The sequence below is a fragment of the Sorex araneus genome, chromosome X (genome assembly GCF_027595985.1).
Source record: "Sorex araneus isolate mSorAra2 chromosome X, mSorAra2.pri, whole genome shotgun sequence".
In the NCBI taxonomy this organism is placed as follows: domain Eukaryota; kingdom Metazoa; phylum Chordata; class Mammalia; order Eulipotyphla; family Soricidae; genus Sorex; species Sorex araneus.
The window spans coordinates 257,478,890-257,493,203 of record NC_073313.1 but is presented as its reverse complement, the minus strand read 5'-3'; positions in this window follow the sequence as shown (position 1 = coordinate 257,493,203).

Genomic DNA, 14,314 nt, shown 5'->3' with positions numbered 1-14,314 from the left:
TGAGAGGCCATCATGTTTGGTCCTTTGTCTACTTTCAGCACACATCTCCCATCCCAAGCGATCCCTCCAACCTTCATTGACTCAGTGATCCCCTCTCTATTTCAGCTGCCTTCTCCCCCAGCTCATGAGGCAGGCTTCCAACTGTGGAGCAATATTCCTGGATCTTGTCTCTATTGTCCTTGGGTGTTAGTCTCATATTATGATACTTTATATTGCACAAATGAGTGCAGTCATTCTATGTCTGTCCCTCTCTTTCTGAGCCTCCATGTGCCCCAGCAATACCACTTCTGGGAATATATCCCAAGGATGCAAAAAAGCACAGTAGAAATAACATCTGGACAGACCCTCTGCTCCTAAAGACTATGATCCGAGAGGTCTTCTAACCCATTTTGGCACCCAGAGCGGCTTCTTACAGAAATGAATCTAGACTGTGAACTGAGCTAAAATATCAGAAATCCAAAACCTCCAAGAGCTCATAGAGTCTTTATTCTCAGCAATGAAAAGAAATTATTAAATGATGCCTTTTCAGCAGGCTTGATTGTTGGGGGAAAATTCCAAACAATAATAGTGAGTTCTCTATTGAAATATTGAATATATTCAAAGTATAGAGAGAATAAAGTGAAGATCATTAGCTACTTAGGTGGGGGGGTGGGAGGGGGGTATCTTGGGGTTCCTGGTGGTGGAACAGGTGCACTGGTGAAGGGATGGGGGGTTAATCATTATATGACTGAGACTTACACCTGAAAGTTTTGTATTTTTTTCACAGTGATTCAATAAAATAAAAATTTTTTTAAAAAAAAGAAAGAAAGAATATCTGGACTTCTACGTTCATTGTGGCACTGCTCACAATAGCCAGAATCTGGAAACAACCCAAGTGTCCGAGAACAGACTTTTTAAAGAAACTTTAGTACATCTACACAATGGAATACTATGCAGTTATTAGGAAAGATGAAATCATGGAGTCATGAAATTCGCTTATAAATGGTTGGAATTGGAGAGTATCCTGCTGAGTGAAATGAGTCAGGATCACTCCTGATGGTGTTCAGGAGACCCTCTGTCGTGCCAGGGATGGAACCCAGATCAGCTAGATATAAGTAAGGCAGGCAAGCAAGCTCCCTACTCTCTGATCCCCAACCACAGAGCCAGGAGTAAGCCCTGAGTATGGCACAATAACTAAATAAAAAAATAATATAAGATTTTTCCCGTCGACAAGAGATACAGAAGAAACATCTAACAGAGTGACTTCAGAGCATTGTAGCTGCTATGAAACCTGAGCCAGGGCACTGCCATCAGCAGACTCGGGAAACCATGATGACAACAAGGTGGTGCCCGGACACCCACTGGAACAATAGAAATTACTCGGTCTTTGGGAGATCTGGGAGAAGCAGCAGTTTAGGCCAAGGGCAAGGACATTGGTGGAGATAAACTTGAGAAGTTTGAGAAGCTTGAGGAAAAAGCCATGACTCGGCAACAGTGCGCTTTACCCGGGCAGGGGTGAGGCTGCGAGCCCATCCTCCAGTCCTGCCCAATGACGCCTCCCATTGATCAGTGGCTCTTGCATGCAAGGCATCTCCTCAGAAGGCAGAGAGCGGCTCTGTGAAGCTGTCCCTAGGAAGGACAAACTGGAAACATGTTTGACATCAGCACATAATCCAGCCCGGGGCCTTTAGATATGACTAAAGCCAAAGTCAGTCCCATCTGTTTGTGCGTGAGGGCTGCGCCCGCACGGAGTGCACGTCCTCTGTCGATATGGGGCATCCTTTACAATGAAAGAACTGAGTGAAGTGTGCCTAAGGGTGCTGGTTCACAGGGAAGTGACCCCCACCTATGGACGATCAAATCAGGGCAGTTTTTTAATAGCTGCATGAAACAAACAAACACACACACACACACACAAAGTGTTTCTTGGCGTTTATGCCATCAGCAACCAAGCAAAATAATCTTGTGAATATTTCTTTGCAATTTCTAGAAAGGGAAGTGATAAAAATATCTCTAGGAGTAAGAGGTGATAAAATAGACATTAATTTCCGGGTTCTCATTCTGAGCTAGGATTGTAGCACGCCACTGAGATTTCTTGAAAAGTGAAAATTTGGGACGCATAGTAATAATTCAGTGAGGGTGGCACTAGCCTTGCACATAGCAGACTCGGGTTTGAACCCTGGCACCTGATACGGTCCCCTGAGCACCACCAGGGGTGAGCCCTGAGCGCAGAGCCAGGATCTGAGTCCTGAGCACTGCTGGGTGTGGCACAAAAATAATGTGAAATTTTTGGTAAGGGACAGTCAGTGAATGGATGCTTCATATGTACCAGACTGTGGGAGAGATTTCCCCCTTTCCTCATCCCCCCCCCCAGAGTTCACTGTCACTGTCATCCTGTTGCTCATCAATTTGTTCAAGCGGGCACCAGTAACGTCTCTCATTGAGAGACTTATTGTTACTGTTTTTGGCATATCCAATATGCACTTGCCTGGCTCTGCCACGCGGGCTCGATACTCTCAGTAGCTTGCTGGACTCTCCAAGAGGAATCGAACTCGGGTCGGCCTCGTGAAAGGCGAACGCCTAACCACTGTGCTATCACTCCAGCCCTAGTTCAAATGGACTTTTTATTTTATATAAAGCTTCCCTCCCCGGTGCTGAGCTGTGCCTCCATCCCCCAGTTCTAACCACACTCTTGCCGTTCCTCTAGGATGTACGTGCACGGGCTGGGGGAGACCCCATGGGCCACGAAGGCCCACCTCACTCTCTCAGGGAAATCTGGAAGCAGTTCTTTTGTTGTTTTGTTTTTGTTTTGTGTTTTGTTCCGGGGGATGGGGGAGGGTGAGGCACCCTAGCAGCACTCAGGCCTCCTTACTCCTGGCTCTGTGCTCAGGGATCACTCCCGGCGGGGCTCAAGGGATGCTGGGGATTGAACTCAGGTCAGCCTCAGGCAAGGCAAGCATCCCACCCACTGTACTGTTTCTCCAGCCACCGACAGTTCTTCGTAAAAGCAGAGTCTTCCCCAGTCTCTGAGCTCGGCTGCTTCTGCTTCTTGCCTTGGCTGCTGGGCCGGGCCGGGCTGGGCTGGGTTGGGTTGGGTTGGGTTGGGTTGAGTTGGGTTTGGCTTCATTTGGTTGGGTTGAGTTGGGTTTGGCTCTGTTCTCAATGCCGGGCTGGGGGGGGGGACAGGGGGTTCTTCCCTACAGTGTTCGAGGAGCAGGAGGCAAACCTGGTCTCCTTCATGCAAAGCCTGTGTTAGGGCCCCCTGAGTTACCCCCCAAACCCACACCTGTGCTATCTTTAGCGAGGGCTTCCCAGGCAACACCGGGAAGAACACACAGTAAAGTTGTTTCCTGACTCTGTTTCCCCACTCTTCGATACTCGCTGATAATGACAAGCAAAAAGAAAGCTTCTTTCTTTTTCTTTCTTTCTTTTCCCATCAGAAAAATAAATCCCTATGCCTTGTCAATGCATGGGCTCAGGCGGGGTCCAGTTAAGCCTCCTGCACCACAAGGAGCCACATCTTTCAAACGATGCGTAGAGATCAGGGATGTGGCACTGATGTCTGCCCGCAGCCACAAGAGCCTCCCAGCCTCTCTGCCAAGCCCAGCATACACACACACACACACACACACACACACACACACACACACACACACACACGCCTCATACCTAGCACTGAGGCGATGGCAGGTCTCGCCTCGTGGTCGGGGGGTGCTAGGTGTACAGTAGACTCTGCAGCAACCAGAGGATTTCCTGCGTGGGGTTGAACTTGTCACAGGAATTTCAGGAAGTGGCGAGTTTCTCCTTTCTCCACAAGGGAGAGCCAGCCATTGGGAACTGGAAGAGGATTTCTTGCACCCGTGCTCACTGGAAAGTTCCGGTGGCCAGGAACGTGGGTGGCCTATAAGAAGCCAGAGCAGCCCCCGGCAGTAAAGTGGGTGCTTCCGTCATGTAATTGACGGAAATTATGCAGAATCCAGATTCTGCCAATAATCTCCATGAACTTGGAAGTGTGCTCATCCCTAGAGTGGCTAGGCAAGATCTCAGCCTGACTGACATATTGATTTAAGCGTTTGAGACTCTGAGCAGAAAATCTGCACATGGTTCTGATTTAAGGCACTGGCGCTAATAAATGGCTGTTGTCTTAAGCCATTACATTCCTGATAACTTGTGATGCACCAAAAATAAAAAATTTTATGCAGAGGTGACAGCTCCTCTGAGTGACTAAAGTGCAAGATCTTAAAATGAAATTATATCCTCCATCCCAGAGTACTGCTCGATACAGCAGTGAGGATGGCGTGCTCAGTGCTGCTTCTAAGCCCCGAGGGAGACACTCAAATGTGTGGTCCCAGGAGAGTTCGGAGACAGTGAGCTCACTCTCAGGCCCAGCATTGCTGAAGACTTCTATTTTAATGCTCATATCTTCCCCCAAATTATTCCCTTCCAATTCTCTAATGCACAGGTCTCTCCTTGTCAATTTCGAGTTTTCCTCATTTACTCAATAGTTCCAATATATAAAATTTTAGCCTGTATCCTTTATATGTAGGATAGAGATGATTAGAAAATAGTGTGTGCAAAAGAAGATAAAATAGAGATAAAAGTGAAAGAAGAGGGAGGGAGGGAAGGAGGGAGGGAGGGGAAAAGGAAAGGGGGAAGGAAGGAAGGAAGGAAGGAAGGAAGGAAGGAAGGAAGGAAGGAAGGAAGGAAGGAAGGAAGGAAGGAAGGAAGGAAGGAAGGAAGGAAGGAAGGAAGGAAGGAAGGAAGGATCCGATCACATCACCCAGAATCTTCCAATGACCTTTCCAGACGAGAGACCATCTGTTACACACTGTGAACCCCTTCTTAAGTCACCTCCCTTCAGCCTCTCCCGGGCCCTCCGTGCTCCAGACCCATAGATCTCCCCGCTGGTTGCCAAAGTCTCCAATATCGGGAATCTTGCCTGGCTCTTTTGCCTGCTTGGAAAGTCTCCAATTCCTCCTCAGGTTCCTTCCTCCACTTCTTTTAGTGTTCATATGAAAGCTCAGGGAAGCTCGTCCTTACTTTTATTTATTTCTTTCTTTTTTTCTTGCTTTTTTGGGTCACAGCCAGCGTTGCTCAGGGGTTACTCTTGGCTCTGAACTCAGGAATTACTCCTGGCCGTGCTTGGGGGACCATATGGGATGCTGGGGATTGAACCCAGGTTGGCCGCGTGCAAGGCAAACACCCTACCCACTGTGCTATCACTCTGGCCCCTCGTCCTGACATTTTTGCATAACACCTTTATGGACTAGATTGTGATCGGGACTTACGTCTTGAAGCCTTCGCTTCCAAACATGGCTGTATTTGCAAAAGAAAATGACTAGTGCCAAATGAGGCTGTCATGATGCACGCCCAATTGGAACACCATTCGCATACTCACACCGTTTCTGCCATAGGAAAACACACCGAGAAGGTGACTATCTGCAAGCCGGGACGGGGGCCGCACCAAGAACCCACAAGACAGTGCCCTAATCTTGGACTTCCTGCGCTCTAGAACTGTGAGAAGAAATATTACTTGTGCTTCTCATTTTGTGGCATTTCTATGGCAATGTGAGCTGACTAAGACATTGCCCCCGTCCCATGCCCTCTGCCAAACTCTTCTGCCTAGTGTTTCTTCACTGACTTTCTCACTGCCACGACTACAGGACATGGCTGCGTTGTGTGGGTGTTGCCAGCATCTTCCAGCAGACACTGGCTCCAGAAAGGGAAACTGTTGTCACATCTAGCACGGTTGTAACATCTAACAGGGCTGCAAGAGAAGAAGCCATCAATGACTCCTCGTGTGTGTGTGTGTGTGTGTGTGTGTGTGTGTGTGTGTGTATGTGGTGGTGGGGGAGGGGAGGAGTATGAATAAGTAAACGAGGAGTTTGTTTTAGTATTTATAAGGACAGAAATAGTGTGGTTTCTTCACTGGTTGAAAACATGACCTTCTCCCCTTTACTCTCAGAGATGACAGATATTTTCCAGCGGAGGCCAAATCAAAGGCTGAAAGGAGAGTATCTTCCCTAAACCCTGTGAGAACAGAGAAGCAGTCAAAAGGTTTGACAACGGTGGGTGCCTCTGGACCCTGCACGGCCTGGAATTTCTAATGCATGGACATATTTCATTTTCACACCTGCTCATATCTGTCCACGCATCCAAGTGCCTCTTTCACCCACAGGAGCCTGTTAGTGGAGCATCAGTTCGGTTACGAGGATCCATGGGGAAAAGTGTTTCAGTTCGTTACAGACCCGTGATGGGTATTTTGAGTCTGTGGCAACAGTAAAAGTATATCGCAGATCATTGTCGGAAAGCTCTAGGGGTCTGTTTCCATAGCAGGCTTGCCTGCCGGATTCCACCGGGACATTGCATCATGTTGATGCCACAACATTAACCCTTTCTGGGAAATTCTCCCTTAACTCTTTCATACCAAGAGCTGTGTCTGCAATGACCCCTGGGATTGGAGAACGGGGAAGCAATGACAACACCTGCTTCTTAGGCTCGGTACATCTCACACGCTAATGTCTGTGGCATTTCCTAAAGGCATACTGCGTCGTCTTTCCGGCCAGTGGCGGGACAAAGTGGCTGATGGTGCAGGCCTGCTTTACCGACCAGGAAACTGATAGTGAGTGTATTGTTTAAGAAGGATGGGTCACAAGGAATGAGGAAAGAATCAAGATGAGGACTTGAGGAATTCAGACTAATGGTGCGGTTTTAGTGCCAATTTAGACAATTCCAGGCCAAGAGCATAAAAGCTCCCACCTAAGCATCCCCATTAAGAGACACTTTGCAGCTCCCAAACCAGAATATCCAGCTCAGTCTCCCCATTTTCAAAGTTTTCTGGGGGTTTTTTTGTTTTTATTTTTTTTTAAATATATGCTGTCGGGACTGGAGCAATAGTATAGCAGTTAGGGCATTTGCCTTGCATGCAGCCGACCCGGGTTCGATTCCTGGCATCCCATATGGTTCCCTGAGCACTGCCAGGAGTAATTCCTGAGTGCAAAGCCAGGAGTAACCCCTGTGCATTTCCAGTGTGAATCCTAAATCAAAACAAAACAAAACAAAAGATATATATAGTCTCCCCAGAATGCAACCTGAGAGTTAGAGGAAGGAGAACAGCGGACACAACTTCACAGGTACTCTAATAGACTCCTAAACCTGCCACGGCAGATTATCGTGAGCAGGTAGTTTAAAACATAGAAATTTAGTCTCACAAATCCTGGATACCGGAAGACTGAAATCAGAGCAGCAGCAAGGTGAGTTTCTCCTGCTTTATGTGTGGACTTTCTCCTAGCTTCTAGTTTGCCCTTACACTCTAGGGTACTCCTTAGTTTCTGGGTAAATCAATCTAATATCTGCTTGTCATCACATGATTTTCCCCCTCTGACCCTCTATGCATTTTCCATTATAGGACAAGCCCTCTCAAATCCAAAGTTGTCTTTTTGGGGTCTCTTACTTGTACTGTATCTGCAGAGACCCTTATTCCAAACAAGATCACGTTCTAGGGGGCTGGAGTGATAGTACGGCAGGTAGGGCATTTGCCTTGCATGCAACCAACCTAGGTTCAATCCCCAGCATCCCATCTGGTCTCCCAACCACCACCAGGAGTAATTCCTGAGTGCAGAGCCAGGAGTAACCCCTGAGCATCGCTGGGTGTGACCCAAAAAGCCACAAAACAAGCACATTCTATTTTTTTTCAGGATTTAGAATTTGGACATATATAACCCTGATATTTGTCGCAATTTGGCTTCATGGTACAGAGGACATAGGGGATTGACCCATTTTCAATCTATACTAAACCTCACCCTTTCTAAAGGCCTGTTTTATTCTTTAAATTTCCTCTCAACTTCTAACTTCTAAACCACACTCTAATCATTTCCATAAAGAGCCCTTCACTCTCCCCCAAACCCACTTATTGTTCATATTTGTTCATTCCTACGAACTCACATCTGGTTACGGAGCACCGTGAAAAAGCATTTGAACATTGGATTCTCCCCCATTATTTGTTTGTCACCTCGGACCTGCTATTCACCCTCTCTGGGTCTCTAGAGCTATCAAATAAAGGGTGCAGAGAAATTAATGACATGCTAGATAAAGCACCCGATTCTCCTCACTCATGTATAGCCAGGAATCAATCCATGCTGCCCATTGTTATTGTTCTTCCAGGGAACACATTTCACCTGTGTTAATGAGTGCTGCTCTAAGTACTGAACAATAAAAGGCATTGTGGGAGTTTTTTTCTGAGGCCAGAGGGGGAAAGAAATATCATTGCCCTTAGAGAATCCACAAATAGATTTTTCTGTGTTTGGAAATTCTTAGAGGAAGAAGGTTTCACAATGCCCCGGAATCAGAACGTAGCCTGGTCGCTCATGGAGATTTCCATTGTCTCAGAAGGCGTTCCCTTCCCCCGTCACTGAGGATGGATGTTCACCCTCATCGAAAACCTCTTCCCACAGGAAATTATCCTTTAATAACAACCTTTACTCTCCTTAAAACCTGCTTTCTGTACACATTTCTGGCGAGTCTTACAAACAAAATAAGTCCATTTCCTAATTTTCTCAGTCGTTACTGATGTTCAACATGGAGCCATTGCTTTAGCAATCTTATTGTGATTTAAGATCCAGTAGTTTTGTTTTTGCAAGAAAATTCCACAAGGCTACAAGCTACAGCAAACTCCCTTCAATACTTTTATTGTCAAATTAAAAAAAAATCCCTCTTCTTGTGATTCTTCACTTTGAGTTCCCTGGTATCATGAGACCATGGACCAAAAGGATGGCCCAGAAGAATTGCTGGAGTTACTCTAGTGTCTTCTGAATCATTAAAGGAATTGATAGTCAGCAGTCAGGTTTGGATGCTAAAAAAATTTCCCTCTGAGACAATTTCATAGGAATGGCAAATCCATATATTGTTCATAAGATGTAAACCTCATAGGCTGTAACCAGGAATCATAAATCCTAATGCTGATAACCACTTACTCTTTTCCCTAATCCTACGAGAGGGAAGTTATTTCCCAAATTCTTGTGTGTTCAGAAGGCAGAGCTTGGCTAGGCACCCGTGGCATATTCGATATGCCAAAAACAGTAACAACATGTCTCACAGTGGAGACCGTTACTGGTGCCCGCTCGAGCAAATTGATGAACTAACAACGGAATGACAGTGCTACAGTGCGACAGTGCTCTATTATTGCCTAAAGATACTTGAATTCGTGAGCCTCGGAGAAGTGTAGCCATCTCCCTGGAAGCCTTTCTGCAGGATTGGCTAACAGTTCTGCTTTGGGTTACTAATAACTCCTTGTTTGCAGGGAGCTGGCTTGGTCATCCTGACTCATGGAGTCATATTTCAAACTTACTCAGACAGTTAATTGACAGATTGTTTCATTCCAAGAACCACAATCTAAATTTCATTGGGCTACGACACTTTGGTCTTTCCAAGGTTGTGCTGTTAAAAAAAAAAAAAAACAGAAACAATATTCTTGCAATTTTTCCTCAGCAGAACATGTAAGTTTTCAAGTTCGCATTTTAAATAAAATTTACGCTAGCCCAGTAAAGCTCAGAACAAAGTTAAAAATGTGTCCTGGAGTTTGAGTTTCTGTGGCAGAACAAAAAATACCAAACAGATGTAGCTGTCTTTGCCACATGGAAATGTTAAGCCCCTCAGGTTGGTGGGTATTCCCTACACCAGAGGTTCCTTTCTCAAAGGCATCGGGCAAATCCTCTGCTAAATACAGATAAATACTTATTTTTTATTGTAGAACACCTGGGTCATTAACATGTTCCTAGAAGAATGGAAATAGATGTTATTTCCCAAATTCTTGTGTGTAGCAAATTCTATTTGTTCGGAACATCTGTTCCCCAATTGTCCAAGGCGCATATATTAAGAAAGGCTGATGTGGGCTGATGAGTGAAATTTGTGGCAAATACTTAATATTTCAGCATCAACCTGGTGGTAAGTGACTCCTAGGAATTATCAGACTTTATGACACCCTGAACAAGCCTCAGAACTCTCGTGAGTAGCTCTGTCATCTAGAAAAGTGAACAGGCAAAGTTCTCTTCTGGCTCAACTTACTTAGGATTGGCCTTGCAGCTTTGAAGTAAGTACTTGGTCATTTTCAATGCCTTACTAAAGGAAAAGAATAAAAGAGTACTGTTCTGCAGAACAGGGTTCCAGGATGGCTCAGGCTCACCTAAATTTGCAGAAATGAATTTTGGCTCCCAATCCCAGTCACCATTTTTCCAAACTCTATGTGTTTTCTTTAAGCGATGTTTCATGCTTTTGAGCATTAAGATAGTATCATCTAGAGGCTGCTTTATCAATTTCGAGGTTTTTAATAGAATGATCACCAGAGCTCTGACAGTCTCACTTGAGTAAGAAAACTGATAGAGACCAAAGCAGATCATGGTTTATTCACTTGGATGGAAGGAGGTCTGAAGTCAGGAGTATCCTCCACTACGCCTCTCTCTCTCACACACACACACACCCTCCCCCACACACATACTAATTCCACTGAGTTTCTAATTTATCCACGGGTGGGTTGAGTTTTCTTTCAATATTGCAATGCATGAAGATTGAAAAGAAGGTCATAGGTCTATCTCCTCTGCTTCTGAGTCTTCAATTCCTGGGATTTTCAATCTATTGATTCATCTTTAGAATTGGTTTAAGTGGTCTGGCAACAGCCCAGCTATTTTCAACAACAGTTTGTGTTTTGATGGTTTAGGGAGAAGTAGAGCAGTTTGTACAAGTTGCAAATACAGACTACCAACCTCTCCAATTTATAGCTCTTCCTTTTTAACCTGAGCACTAGAAAAAGAATATTTCCAAGGGTTTCTCAATCAAAGAAAAATAGGTTTTCTTGTTATGAATGAGAACAGAGCTCTGTCTGAAAATGATGATGTCTGACTAGGTATTACGGTTGCAAAATAGTACATGTACTTTGATGGGGAAATTAAATCCCATTAAGCCACTTGTTCTTAGCACTGTTTGTTCTTATCATGGATGCAAACATATGCTTTGACTTTTCTTCTGGATGCTAATCTGTAATTGATAAATTAAAAGACTTCCACTATAAATTTGAGGAAGTCCAGGGAAACTATTTAATGCTCCTACAAGAGAAATTGCTAGTGTTGGTGGTGAGTGGAAAGCATCCATCATTTGTACTAACTCTTTTAGATAGGTTTGTTTGGAAGTTGTACCAATCCTTATCTATTGGTTACAGGAAAAAGAATTCCAAGTTGAAGAAGCTCTTAAGAATAGAAGATGACGTGCTGGCTAGGAAGTGTGAAGTGAACGAACACCAGCCACCGATTCACCCAGGTGGGCTCAGGGCCCTGTGCTGATGCCCAAACCCTCTCTTTTCCCTCCACCCTCACTCACTTCTGCTGGATTTTAAACCTAGGCTCTTCCTCTATCTGGCAGCAAAATGTCTGTTTATAGTCTCCAGCCCACTCTTTCTTAATGACTCCTGATTCTAAAATAGATCACTTATACCTTTCACATCAAACTTCATGAAAGGAGCCTGGTGATTCTTGCCTGAATTTTACATTTATAGCTGAACCAATTACCATGGCCAGAATAAAGGATTCCTCCTCTGAGTGGTCAGTCTTAAGTCATGTGCCCACCCTAACATCAGGCAAGTAGAAAAGATATTCTATCACAAGGGTGGGAGATATATTTTCCTATAAAAAGAGAAACAGAGGGGCTGGAGTGATAGCACAGCAGGTAGAGCGCTTGCCTTGCACGTGGCCAACCCAGGTTCGATTCCCAGCATCCCATATGGTGCCCTGAGCATCACCAGGAGTGGTTCCTGAGTGCAGAGCCAGGAGTAACTCCTGTTCGTCCCCAGGTGTGACCCAAAAAGTAAAGAAAGAGAAACAGGCCCTCACATGTAAGGTATGATGTGTACCAAGGACACTAACTTCTTATTTGACACTATTTATAGCAGAATACTATGCAGCCACACCGAGTGATAGAGTCATACAACTGACTGCAACTTGGATGGAAATGGGAGATATCATAGAAAGGAAGTGCTCAGAAGAAGAAAGTCAAATACAGGACAGTATAACTTATCTGCATCACTTTTATCACTTGTCATCCCATTGTTCATCGATTTGCTCAAGCGGGTGCCAGCAATGTCTCCACTCGTCCCTGTTGCGTGCTAGTGTAGCCCAATGGCGTCTGCTCGCTCCAGGAATACGAAGAGCCTCAAAGCATTCATTTAGAGTCTTGACAAAGAGGTCTCACCATCTCGTAGGTGGGCAGCCACGCGGTCTTTTGACATCCCGTGGAATCCAGTCAGTAACAGCTCTAGTCCAGTGGTTGTCTCTAAACTGCATTACGTGTCCGGCCCATCTGACTTTCGACACCTTGGCAAATGAGACAGCGTCCCTGATTCTTGATCGTTGACAGAGGTTGGAACTCTAGATTCCTTCTCTTACTTGAGTGAAACGTGGTATTCCAAGCATACTTATCAGTAGTATACAGAATAACGTGGCAGAGGATGCAAGTTACCAAAGAGCTAAGCCTTGGTCCTAGAGTATAGAAATGAAAAGGTCAAGAAAGGAGAGAAATGGAAGGAGGAAGTAAGAAAAGGCTGGCAGGAGGTTACACAGCGAGGGTCTGGGGGCTCTTTGGAACATTGGTGGTATAGAGGTGTGATATATGCATATATCCAAACCACAGAATCATCAGTACGGGAGCATGGGACCCAAACTACAATAATTAATCTTTAAAATGTTCCTGTTAAGGAGGTAAACTGAGGGTGGGAGGGAACCTGAAGACATTGGTGGGGGGAAGTTGACACTGATGCTAGGATTGTTGCTAGAACTTTGTACCCCTGAAACTCTATAATAAAAATAATGTGGCCCATGAACCACCTCCCGCACCATGTAAGCTGATGCCAGCTATGCTCCAGAGACTCATAAATAAATCTCACAAGAGATAAAAAAACCACAAAAGATTTTTCCAGACACTTGTGCATGGCTGAGATGTCTTGGGTACTCCAGAGGGGGTGGGTTCTGGGTTAGCCCACCCAATCAGAGCCCTGGCAGCCGCTTGCTCCCTACAAAATCACCAACATGCCCCTGGCCCAACTCCACTGTCTCAGGACAGAGCCTCATCCAAAAATTAATCTGCTGAAAAATTCAGGTATATGGGTTTTATGACTGAACTCTCTAGGCTTTTGTGGAGTCAGATGGACTACCCCCCTCCTCCTCCCTGGACTTCCTGAAGCCTCATTACTCATGTGTACACTTCAAAAGCACCACCCAGTTAAAAATTTACCTGTTAAAAATTCTGGACTTTCTGGAGTTCGTGGCTGCAACATCTCAAACTCTACAGTACTGGTAAACCAGTAGTAGCACTCCAAACTGGATGGGATGTAACATAAAAGACAACCAATCACAATTAACAAGACATAAACACAGAAGGCTTAACCTATATGACGTCTGAGTTATCTCTTTGCAAAGACTTAGTGTCTCCATGGTGAGATATGACAATTTACACTAATTCTCTTCTAAGGAGAGGGTGTTCGATCATTCTGTTAGCAAGTTGTTAATAGCACTGTCACTGTCACTGTCATCCCGTTGCTCATCGATTTGCTTGAGCGGGCACCAGTAACATCTCCAAGTGAGACTTGTTGTTACTTTTTTTGGCATATCGAATACGCCATGGGTAGCTTGCCAGGCTCTGCCATGATAACAAGCAACATAAAATAAATTATTGAGGGCCTATTATGGGAACCGGCTTAAGAGGTGCTTGGGAACATTGGAGACAACGGCGGGGGAAATGTATAATGATGGTGGGATTGGTGTTGGAATACTGAATGCCTGTAACAAACCATCATGAACTTTGTAAACCATAGCGTTTATAGAAAGTGTAGGGGAAATTTTACATATGTAGATCTTACCTATTCATTCTAGACTCCAAATTATATTAACATGGAATTGCTTTAAAAGTTGTATTAATGACAGGTGAGACATGATTATTACCATAATAAGATCCAAATATAAATGAAAATTAAATGTAATATACTTTAGATTCCAGAGTTGAAAATTTATATATGTAAATGAGAATTGGCATTTATATATTGTATTAAATTATTTTTATTTTGAATTTATAGATATTTTATTAAATATTTTACTTATTAATGCAAAAACTTATGCATTATCTATAATATAATATTTTTAATTAATTTATTCTGTATTAAATTATTTAATTTTCTTATTTACATAGGTCAAAATCATATAGTAATCACAAACTGACTCATTGATTTATTTTCCAATCATTCTATTGGACATTTCTTAAAATTTTATTGGAATAAGAAATATAATGTAAATTTGTTATA